We start from the raw sequence: 11,983 nt of genomic DNA on the forward strand, positions 1-11,983 counted from the left end.
TTGTCAACCTTTTTATACCTACCGCCCACTTTTGTATCTCTGTTAGTAGTAAAATTTTCTAACCGCCCACCAGTTCCACAGTAATGGTGATTTTATGAAAACCTAATGAAAATGTTTTAAAATAATGTTATGACATTTTTTAAAAAAAGTCAATTAAATTTAAAAAAGGAAAGTGCTTCAGTATCGGACAAAACCCCTACCGCCCACCATGAAAGCTGGAATGCCCACTAGTGGGTGGTAGGGACCAGGTTGACTACCACTGGTGTATGTCATCCCACCAAGTTTGAGGGATTATTAGGACATCATATTTTTTCATCTTGTGTTGATATTTCAGTTTTTTCCCCTTACCCTATGTATTGGTGTAGAAATACGAGAACATGAGTGTTACTCTATACAGTGTTTCTCAACCTTAGCCATTTTAAGATGTGTGGACTTCAAGTAGACATGCTGGTTGAGGAATTCTGGGAGTTGAAGTCCACACATCTTAAAATGGCGGAGGTTGTGAACACTGCTCTAGTAACTTTGAGTCTCTCCAATACTCTCAGTCCTATTTCCAGCAACACCTAGCAGTCTACTAAAGAGCTTCCTCCTCACCTTGTGTACTAGCTGCCCCTCAGAACTGTTATGAGAACAGGTTTATCACAGCCATAACGTGTCTTTTTGAATGTTTACAACAGCAATGAATTTTGGCTACATAACAAACTGAAAAAAATATGTTGTTTAAATGAAGACCTGAAGTTAAAGTACTACTTGCTCCATTTCCCTTTCCTTACCCCCCAAAGCCAGCTCTCATTTCTAAAATATGGCAGTCAGTTACATTAAGGAAGACTTTTTTAAAAATGGGGGAAGGAAAAAAAAATCTTAACTGCCTTCTCAATCACTTTAAATACTAAATGTTCACTGATTAAATCATTAAAAACCAAGAATAAGCCTTTCTTACAAACCAGTTAGAAGAGTGACTATGAGGCTTTAGATCTTAGAATATATAGAAGGGCCTCGAGTTATCTCCTGTTTTAAAATAGCTTCACTATAATAAAATTCCACTATAGACAATAAACGGGATGATGAAAAAGTTATTCTGTGACCTCCACACTAGGAGGTCTCAGAGAAATAGCAGCAAAATAGACATTAGTTCATCCAAACTCATAATTGTAAATTAGCTTTCGTTGCCTGCTTAGCCATCTTTATTATAATTGCCTTTGCTACTTATGTGACTGGCATGCTTCATCCATCCATTCTTGATTTAGTAAGCTCGTACTGGCTCATGAGAGCAAATTATTACATTTTATGGGATTTTGTGAATCAGTTGAGACCAGAGTCACTACAGCTGGCTCATCAATCAGCTTTTTGGTGGCTAGTGGTAGGCATCATCAACAAAGATTGTCTGGTTAAGGTCTAGTTCAGTGACATTAGGTTATGAGGAAAGTACATCATATTGAGCTGTGGTATGGCTGTTGAGCAACTTAGCCTTGCCTAACTGTATTACTGCCTTGACGTCCCCACCCCAACTGCAACTTGACCAACATAAGTGTTTTTTAAAAGAGTTTTAGCTACTTCACTCACTAGCAAATTATATATCTAGACATAGATAGAAAGAAAACAGAACTTGCGCTGAAGGCTGGCATGTATCCACCCATACATACTGTTCATGTGAGCTTATTGGGAAGCTGGGCTTAAGTGACAGGCTGCATTCCTGGACTGGCTCTCTGTCATGCTGAGATCACTAAGTTAGACCAGTTAAAAGACGAGAAAACAATCTTGATAAAAAGGCAAGTCTGTTTATACTTACTGGTTTTCAGTTCCACCTCCTATTAAATTAACTGCATCTGATATACATACAATATGGGATCCAAAATTTTGGTTTAACTGTTGGTTGCAGCCTGCAAATAATGGTTAGTAGGACAAATTTACTTAGAAGAATGTAATGAACCTAAGAAGAAAAAGATGACCACTAGCAAGTTGGATGGGCTCAGTTGCTGTGGCGCTGAGCGCAGATTTGAAGGAGCAAGTTAGAACCAGATTGTCATGGAGAAAAATCTATCCATGTGATCACTAAGAGTCGATAATGATTTGATGACACATAATCAATCAAAAGAGTAAAACAAAGCAAAAGCTAAAAGCTATTCTTTACTGCCATCTATTGATAATTTAGATTTTTACAGCCCAGACTAATAACACAGGAGTCAGCAACCCACAGCTCTGGATCCGCATGTGGCTCTTTCATCCTTCTGCTGTGGCTCCCTGTTGCTGGTTGGTTCCACAATTGATAGGGCTTTCGGTTAGGACAGATAGAGGAAAAAAGGTAGGATGCGCTAGGAGGAGAGTCTATGGTAAGGGAACCGGACTTCCGGTCGGCTCCAGAATTGAAGGGAGGGGGCTTCCGTTTAGGACCTTTGTGGCTCTTTGAGTGTTTAAGGTTGCCAACCTCTGTAATAGCCTCTTAAAAAGAATCTGACAATTGAGAAAAACAATAAAATAATCCGAGTTTACTCAAATCCTACCTTGTAAAATGGATGAAAAGTCCACTCCTGTTTTGCAGAGAGAGAGAGAGAAAACACATCACCGATGAATGACAGGAAAGGTAATGGGAGAAATGGGGAAACGAGGCCAAGGGTTTCCACATCGAAACACAGAGAACATTGGAATGGAACAAGCATGATGTAGTAAACTGTGTTTCCCCAATACTTCCAGCCAGAATGGTCAGTGGCAGGACTACAGAGGAAATTGCAGAAATTTTGTCCGGTATCACTAGAGAACAGCAGTTATGGAAAGCTATAACATACTGCTTCATCTCTTAGTTTTCTTTTTGATACCAGAATTGATTTGTCAAGAGCAGGGCATGATGGTGGTAGTCCAGAGTGGTAGGTGAGCATAAGAAGCTATCCAGTATCACTGCAAAATTATTAGATATTCTAGCAATTGCCTTCCCTTAATTTCCCCCCTCTAGTCTGGAATTTGAAGCAGCAACCAAGACTTTGGGAGTAACTTTCATACAGCGCCTCTGAAATAGCTTAGTCTTGGAGCATTTGAGGAACAAGACAGGAACCAGTCCTCACTGCTTGGAATTGACCCTTCTTTTGTTCCTGCTAATCTCAATTAGGCTGTGCACCTTAGGCAAGCTTTTCAAAACTACAGAATAACCTTCATTTTCAGAAGTCTTCCCTCATGCTGGGTGAATTACACTGGAGATGTTCAGAAACCCTGGGCCTGTAATTAGCTGATCTTAGAAGAAAAGGACTCTGTATATTAACACTGGGACATTTCAGCTACTTTGATGGAGAATGTAATTGCTCTGGGGTATCCAGATAATGAAAAAATCTAAGCGGAAAATGGAATACCTCTTTGTGGGCCAATTTCTACTGGAGACCTTGAACAAGCAGTTAAGTAAAGCTTAGTGGATGTCTTCATAAACGATCATCCACTGGCTGATAAAAGCATGAAAAATAAAATGAGATTTTGTGTGTGCCAGATTACTGTCCTTGGTTTCACTCAGGTCAGAAGAGGCAGATTGGGTAAGGCTGATCATATACCTTATCAAATATTAATGCACACAGGCTCAGTCCTAGGGGATGGAGGTTGACCAAAGAGTAAAGTCTCAAGGAAGGTCACACATTGCACTAAGCTACACTAGTCTAAGTCTAGTAATTGTAGTCTAAATCATGGTTTAATTTGTTGTCTGAACCTGGCCATTGTGGTTTATTCAGCAAAAAAAGCTGCATGGGAAGCCATAGCTCCCTCAGGCTTTGTTAGAAGAGAAAAGAGTAGAGTAGAGTAGAATAGAATAACAGAGTTGGAAGGGACCTTGGAGGTCTTCTAGTCCAACCCCCTGCTTAGGCAGGAAACCCTATACCACTTCAGACAAATGGTTATCCAACATTTTCTTAAAAACTTCCAATGTTGGAGCATTCACAACTTCTGGAGGCAAGTTATTCCACTGATTAATTGTTCTAACTATCAGGAAATTTCTCCTTAATTCTAAGTTGCTTCTCTCCTTGATAGGTTTCTACCCATTGCTTCTTGTTCTACCCTCAGATACTTTGGAGAATAGCTTGATTCACTCTTCTTTGTGGCAGCCCTTGAGATATTGGAACACTGCTTTCATGTCTTCCCTAGTCCTTCTTTTCATTAAACTAGACATACCCAGTTCCTGCAACCATTCTTCATATGTTTTGGCCTCCAGTCTGCTAATCATCTTTATTGCTCTTCTCTGCACTCTTTCTAGAGTCACAACATGTTTTTACATCGTGGCAACCAAAACTGGATGCAGTATTCCAAGTGTGGCCTTACCAAGGCATTATAAAGTGATATTAACCCTTCACGTGATCTTGATTCTATCCCTCTGTTTATGTAGCCTAGAACTATATTGGGTATTTTTGGCAGCTGCTATACACTGCTGGCTCATATTTAAATGGTTGTCCACTAGGAGTCCAAGATCCCTCTCACAGTTACTACTCACAGTTGTTATCACTTCACCTTTTGCCTTTACTCTTTGGGCTGGGGCAATGGTAGATTTGAGATCCTGAATCTGATTGCCCACTCCAAAATATGACATGAAAAAAACCTAAATGTGTGTGTGTGTGTGTGTTTGTGCGCCCGTGTGCCTATGTGTCTGTGTAAAATAGATGAGCATGGCTGCAGTGACCTTATTATCTGTACCTGAGAATGTAATGGAACAGAATGATTCTCTGAATTCATTGCAACTGATATCAGGACCCCGGCAGACTTAAACCTAAGCACCAGCTCATTCTCTCTGAGTCAGAATCCATCCATACCACAACTGTATATACCTGTCTTTCTTTGTCTCTAGGTCTCCTTCCTATTTCCTTTGCTGACTGGGTTTCTTAGAGGAGCCTTCATTTCAAAAGTTACCTCATTTTAATGCTGTTCCTTTCTGCAGGACAAAAATGGTCATGGCAAGAATGTAAAATCAATTTATCTTCCACTTTCATTAACATTCATGTGTGACAGAAATAGTACAAAACAGATTCACACACTCCCGTTTAATAGTTGCAGCTTTATACGGAGCTTGATGCATGCAAACCTCTTAATTTACACTTTAAATTTTATAGCTTGCCTGAATTTAAGATTTACTTGATAAAGTTAATCTGACAGTTTTCAGAGGACGTATTTCCAAATTAGTAGACATGCCATTTCAGCCTCTAACACAGCTTGTCCTAATCAGTCCACCTACATCATGAGAACAAGAATTGACTGTCAAGATAGTTTTAAGTCCAGAATACAGCAATATTGTAGAGGAGAGCTGTGTTAATCTACGGTGGCAAAAAATCAGGAGCCTGGTAGCACGTTTCCTTTTCATTAAAAGGCATAAGCTTTCATGAGCTTATCACTTTTAATAATATGTGTTGTACCCTGAAAAGATCCTATCAGATTCCTCCTGATTTAGTTCAACAACAAGAAATCCACAAATGCCCAAACATTCTTGAATGACCATCCCAAAATTAAATCCCATTTAAAACCAAAACGTTATCACTGCATGATATTGCCAATCCAAATGAGTTGTCACAAGATTTCTGCTGGAGGACAAAATTAATTTTTGGTTCTCTCACATCAGATAAATTGAGCAATGGTGCCTATTAACTGATAAGGTTGCTGGCCCCTTCTGTATAAGAGGCCAAACACACCATAAATGTTGTGCCTACAAAGTAGAGCTATACTTTATTATACCTCTGTAGATATAACTCTGTGTACGGAATAATGGTCTGAATTCTTATTTCACTCATCTTATATCCTTCCCTCTTAGCCAAGATGAATGATTTATGTTGACTAGTTCACCTTGTTGCTTCTCATAAATTAAAAAGCACGAGATATGGGTCAGGTTCTGAAGCCATATTTTATGCTGCTGGCGAAAAGTTAGCCTCCATCTGTTCTCTCCTGTGTTCCCTTCTGGTCCCCCCCCCTTTTTTTTGCTTCTCTCCCTTCTATATAATTTGTAATATGCTCAGAAGCTTTCTTCATGATTCCATCTTTATCTCTGGAATGTTTGTCCTAAAAGGAAACTTGGTGGTTTTTTTTATAAAAAAAAACATGTCAGAATGTGAAAAATCATATCTAACACAAACAATGCAACACATTTCCATCTCATCCTCCTGGGAGTCAGAGAAGCAAATCTGCCAAAGTACTGAAAAACATCCCTACCAACGGATGCAGAGACAAGGGAATGTTAAATAATCTGCAGGCTGAAGTGTTACTGAAATGTTGTTCTCCAGCAATCCCCTCAATTGTCTGACCAATTTGCTGTTGAGACAATCTGGGCCACAAAGAAAAGAGAGTGAAAGGGAAGGGGCATCCTTTCTGGGTAAATTTTGTTGGGCCAGGATAGAAATAATCCAAAGATCCCGATGCAGCCCTAACCATTTCTTTCATGTCTCCCTGTTTTATGTATTTTGCTTGTCAAGATGCAAGACGATAGATACCGTGTAGATGTGCAAAAATATGTATTAGTTCACCGTCCGGGTATCTTTTTGCAGTTGAATTGCAGCTGTCTGAAAGAATCTCAAATGATTTCCCATTAGAACCAAAGCAGCCCCATTTTTGGAGTTGGATACAGAGGAAAAAATCCATATACAATGGCAGAAGAAAACAGCACAGTGTTACCAATACTGGATTGCAGAGAGAGTGTGATGGGGAGGGATCTTGAAGAGTTATTTCTGGCCAGCCATCTTGTGGGCTCCTCCAACTTTTCCTTCCCTAGATTCCCATACTGTCCTGTGGGAGCCCAGAATGTATTAGATTCTTGACACAAAGTGTTTGAAGATAGATAATTAGTTGCTGTGGCCTTGAAAGCCCCCTTAAAATTGATTTAAGTGTATATTTTGGTTCTCTCTCCTCCCTTTTCATTCAGCAGTAGCTGCTTCCAGAATTTGCATGCTTAGTTTAGTGAATCACCTATTTCAGGGGTAGGCAGCATTTACCTCCCAGTCTGATTTTTTAGAATTAAAACACTGAAATAAAAGAAACTGGCACTTGGCAATGTGAAGTGGCAACCCTACTTAATTACTGTCTCCTTGTTGTTTATGGTTGCTTGCTAGCTTTGAACTCCAAAACTGAATTTCCATGCCAATAATTTTCCTTTCTGATTAGTACACTTCTTTTATATCTTCCTTTAAGGGACTGGAAGAGGGAACACATCTTTTCTAAATCTTATTTTCTTTTTCATTTAGTTTCTCCCCTGAAAACTGCTGCAGAAAACTCCACATCTTCCTGAAACTCCTTTTTTAAATATTGTCTTGCTACCAAAAGCAACTTCAAATTTTTTCTAGCAACACCCTTCTGAAGGTGTTGCATTGTGTAAACCATACCAATACATGTTACTCTGCATTTTCTGTATCTCTTTTCTGCCATCTAGTGACTGTCCAGATGTCTGTGGCCTGGATATGATAGCCCCAATTATGTAATAATTTCCTACATAGTTGATTAACTGGGACAGTTATAGTCTTATTGGGTGACCTTATTAGGTGACCTATCTAAATTAACAGCTTTGTGGATTCCTACTTGAGTGTGCAATATGGCATTGTATAAGTGGCATATCCCCAATGGGAGCAGGTACATTAGGATTTCTGAGATAAAAGTAATAGAGATTATTAAAAATTTAAAATAGCACACATTAATTTGTATATGCTATACGATTTACCCAATGCATTATTCCAAAATCACAATGAAAGCCTTCCTTGCACATGATTCTAATTTGGCAGTTTATGTTGGTTTTATGTAAATTAAGGTTAGACGTAAGGTGAGAATAGAATAGAGTTCTTTATTGGCTAAGTGTGATTGGACACACAAGGAATTTGTCTTTTGTGCATATGCTCTCAGTGTACATAAGGAGAATAAAAATACATTCATCAAGAATAAAATGATAGAACACTTAGTGATAGTCAAGGTTACTAATAAGCTATCAAATCGTACTAGGAAACAATGAAAACAATATAAATTGAAAGAGACAAGCAACATGGTTATAGTCATAAATGGGGAGAGATAGATACTAGGAAGGAAGAGAAGAATAATAGTAATACATTCTTGGTAAATTATTGACAGTGTTGTGGGAATTAGTTGTTAAACAGAGTGAAGGCATTCAAGAAAAAAACCTGTCTTTGTGTCTAGTTGTTCTAATATTAAGAAACAATTTATGTCCAGGACGTGAGGGGTCTGTAGATATTTTTACAGCCCTCTTTTTGACTCATGCAGTATATAGATTATCAATGGAAGGCAGATTGGTAGCAATTGTTTTTTCTTCAGTTCTAATTATCTGTTGAAATCTATGTTTGTCTTGTTTGGTTGTAGAGCCAAACCAGACAGTTATGGAAGTGCAGATGACAGACTCAATAATTCCTCTATAAAACTGAATCAGCAGCTCTTTTGGCAGTTTGAGCTTTCTGAGTTGGCGCCGAAAGAACATTCTTTGTTGTGCTTTTTTAATTACATTTTTGATGTTAGGTGTCCATTTTAAGTCTTGAGATACGATAGAACCGTAAGATTAAGGTAAGAGCTGTGGTAGTGCAGTGGTTAGAATGCAATATTGCAGGCTAATTCTGCTGGCTGCCAGCAATTCGATTCTCACCAGGCTCAAGTTTGACTCAGCCTTCCATCATTCCAAGGTTGGTAAAATGAGGAGCCAGATTGTTGGGGACTTTGTAAATGGCTCAGAGAGAACTATGAAGCGGTATATAAGTCTAAGTGCTACTGCTATTGCTATTGGTCCTTGATCAAATTGATGGAAGGCTAATGAAATATGGAACCCTCCCCACTTTGGGACGGGAGTAGAAACAGTAAAAATCGATGAGTTGTTTGGTCTGATTCTCTTTTTAGCCTTAGTTTATAAACCATAAAATGGGAATATTTTCAGTGTTCATAGGGATGGGAGGAGAATGAGAGCTGTCACTGGGCATTTATTGGCAAAGTTAATTTATTGGTAAATGAGAGTAATAAGTAATGAGGCAACTCTCTCTTTTCTTTTTATGTTTGTATAAGTCTTAGAACACTAGGTTCTATATGAAATACCGTATGTATTATTTCTATACATTGATGTTTGTATAATCTATTTAAAATTATTAGCATTCTATTATTTAAATAACTTCATTGAGGAGAGAAAAGAGAAAAAAATATTCCATCAACGTTAATTAATATTTAGGATGGCAATATTACAAGTGTAAAATTATTTAGCTTTTCCATCCATTGAAAAATAACCATTAAGGATCCAATTAATTTATATATTAGAGATTCTGATCTTAAGCTGATTACTTATTAAAGTTTCCTTTGTATTGTTACTTAGTGTGTGTGTGTTTCTGTGTTTCCTATTAAAAAAAGGAAAAAATAGTCTAAACAGAGCAAATTTAACAAGAATTAATTACAAAAAAAGAGAGAGAAAGATAAAAAGGGGAAGGAAATTATAAGAAGAACTATTGGTGTTTTTTTTAATTCCCCCTCTTTTTTATATATGCTGATCTGCAATACAGATCTTTCATCCCTCTTAAAACCAGACTGCAAGTGATTGCATTTGTATTTGCCTGCTACAGGATGTGTTGACATATGGGAATTTCTTAAATTGAGTTAAATTTCTTAGTCAAAATCCTCCTGCCATCAAGAGGCAACTCTCTTATCAGAGCAGCTGTACCAAGTTAGGACATTTTCCTACCACCAGTGAATTAAAATAAAATTGACTCATATTTGAATCAGTGTGACACCACTGCAAATCCCTATGCTAAATCTGTTGCATCTGTTCTGAGTTGCTGCTAAATGGAGTTGTCCTGATTGCAGGAAGATTAGAGGCAAGGTGACTGGTTTTCTTATCTCTTTCCTCTGCTGTCCCCTGTGAGCAAGTCACCAGCCAGGTGTTAAACATCTGCTATTCCAGGTATTGTAACAGCAAATGGGTATCCCCCAAGTTCAGCATTGTGCTTGACGTTTCGGTTTTTTATCCTCCTGCAAGATTCCATTTGGGCATCTCTCAAGTAAAACTGATACGAAACAAAGGAAGATGTGAAAACAGAGGAGAAATAGCTAAAGAGAGGAAGGAGATAGACCAGTGATGGCTAACCTTTTCTGGACCGAGTGCCCAAAGTGTGCACATGTGTGTGTGAATGCGCACACCCCTGAAACTCCAAAATGCAATGCATGAATGGCCTCTTGCATGCGCCCCACCCCGTATTCATGTGCACCCCGCATGCGCCCACGTACATGCGCCCGGCCCAGAGGTGGGTTGCTGCCAGCAATGCTGCCGGTTTGGTGCCTCAATATTTTTGCTCTCTCTTTGCTCGCATGTGTGCCAAACGCATTTGCAAATGAAAAGGTCTGTGCATGTGCAAAACCTTAAAAAATGAAAAAAAAAATTTTTTTCCACTGGAAATTGTTCTGCACATGCACAGAACTGAAAAACAAGATGGCGGGCCCATAGGAGAACTGGTTTGGGGGCATGGCAGACATGGGTCGCTGCTGGTTCCAGTGACCTAGGCCGCCAAGTTACCGGTAGGAACCCACCTCTAGCCCTGCCCCCTGCATGCACCCCGCATCCCTGCACATGCACAAGTATCCCCCGCATGCACCTCCCCCCCACATGCACACACACACACACACACACACACACACCGGCCCCTGCATATGCACATGTGGCCTCCTGCATGTGCCTCACCACCATGCATGCACACGAAGCCCTTTGGATGTGCCCCGTCCTCTGCTTATGCACGGCAGAGACCCAACAACCAGCTGGCTGGTGGGAGACATGCATGCATGCGTGGTGGAGCTGAACTGGGTGATGGCTCGCATGCCCACAGAAGGCGCTATGTGCCATAGGTTCGGCATCACGGAGATAGATCCTGCCATGATAATAAAATAAATTTGCTATTGTACTGCAAGAATCTGAGTTTGACAGCGGTCGAGTAACCACATCTCTTGCAGTACCAGGTACATGGGTCTGGGGGACAGGAGCAGGGATGGTGGAAACTGACAAACACAAGACAACTGGAAATAAGCAACAAATGCTACTAACATCTTTAGTAGCAGGGGATTGGTCTGTACCTCCATGTATCCCCCAAATACACTTCTGATTGCTTCTGACAATGGGGCAGGTGACAAAATATTCTACATTTAATCAACCTTGTAACAGGTGGGGACAGTAATGTATTAAAGAGTATGGCACCCTTCAAAGGGTACAACTAATGACAACTTCAGAGTGTTTCACCCACAGCTTGGGATAAGATGAACAAAACAGAACAGTGATGTTCTCATGGCAATATTATGCTGGGGACAATATTGAACTATTTGTTGTTAGTTGTGAAGTCATGTCCGACCCATCACAACCCCATGGACAACATCCCTCCAGGCCTTCCTGTCCTCTACTATCCTCTGGAGTCCATTTAAGCTCACGTCTACTGCTTCAGTGTCTCCATCCAGCATTAGGTTCTTCTCCAGTGAGTCCTTCATTCTCATTAGGTGGCCAAAGTATTTGAGTTTCATCTTCAGGATCTGGCCTTCTAAAGAGCAGTCAGGGTTGATCTCCTCTAGGACTGACTGGTTTGATCGCCTTGCAGTCCAAGGGACTCGCAGAAGTCTTCTCCAGCACCATAGTTCAAAGGTGAACTATAATTTAGAATTAAACTATAGCGTAGAAGACATGCAACACACCACAAGGATGGTGTGTGGCTTCATTACATTGACAATTCCAAGAAAAATGAATTCCAGCTTCATGGTCTCTCCTAATGCATACATATAGCATAAGTAGATGCTTAAAATAGTCATTAAATTAGTAGAAGTAGATTTTATGCTGTGCTGTAATATCCTTACACTATTACCAAAGTCATATCACTTCCTTCTCTTTTCTCTTGAATATTCATGCTCCAGAGCAAGATTGCTTTTGCCTTAGCAATGAGAGCAGTAGATTCAAGATGCATCATTACTAGTTCACCCTCTATGATCACATTCCTTTACGTGATTCCGTTTCTAATAAATGCATGAATAAACCACTGAATTATTA

The sequence above is a fragment of the Thamnophis elegans genome, chromosome 7 (genome assembly GCF_009769535.1).
Source record: "Thamnophis elegans isolate rThaEle1 chromosome 7, rThaEle1.pri, whole genome shotgun sequence".
Lineage (NCBI taxonomy): Eukaryota > Metazoa > Chordata > Lepidosauria > Squamata > Colubridae > Thamnophis > Thamnophis elegans.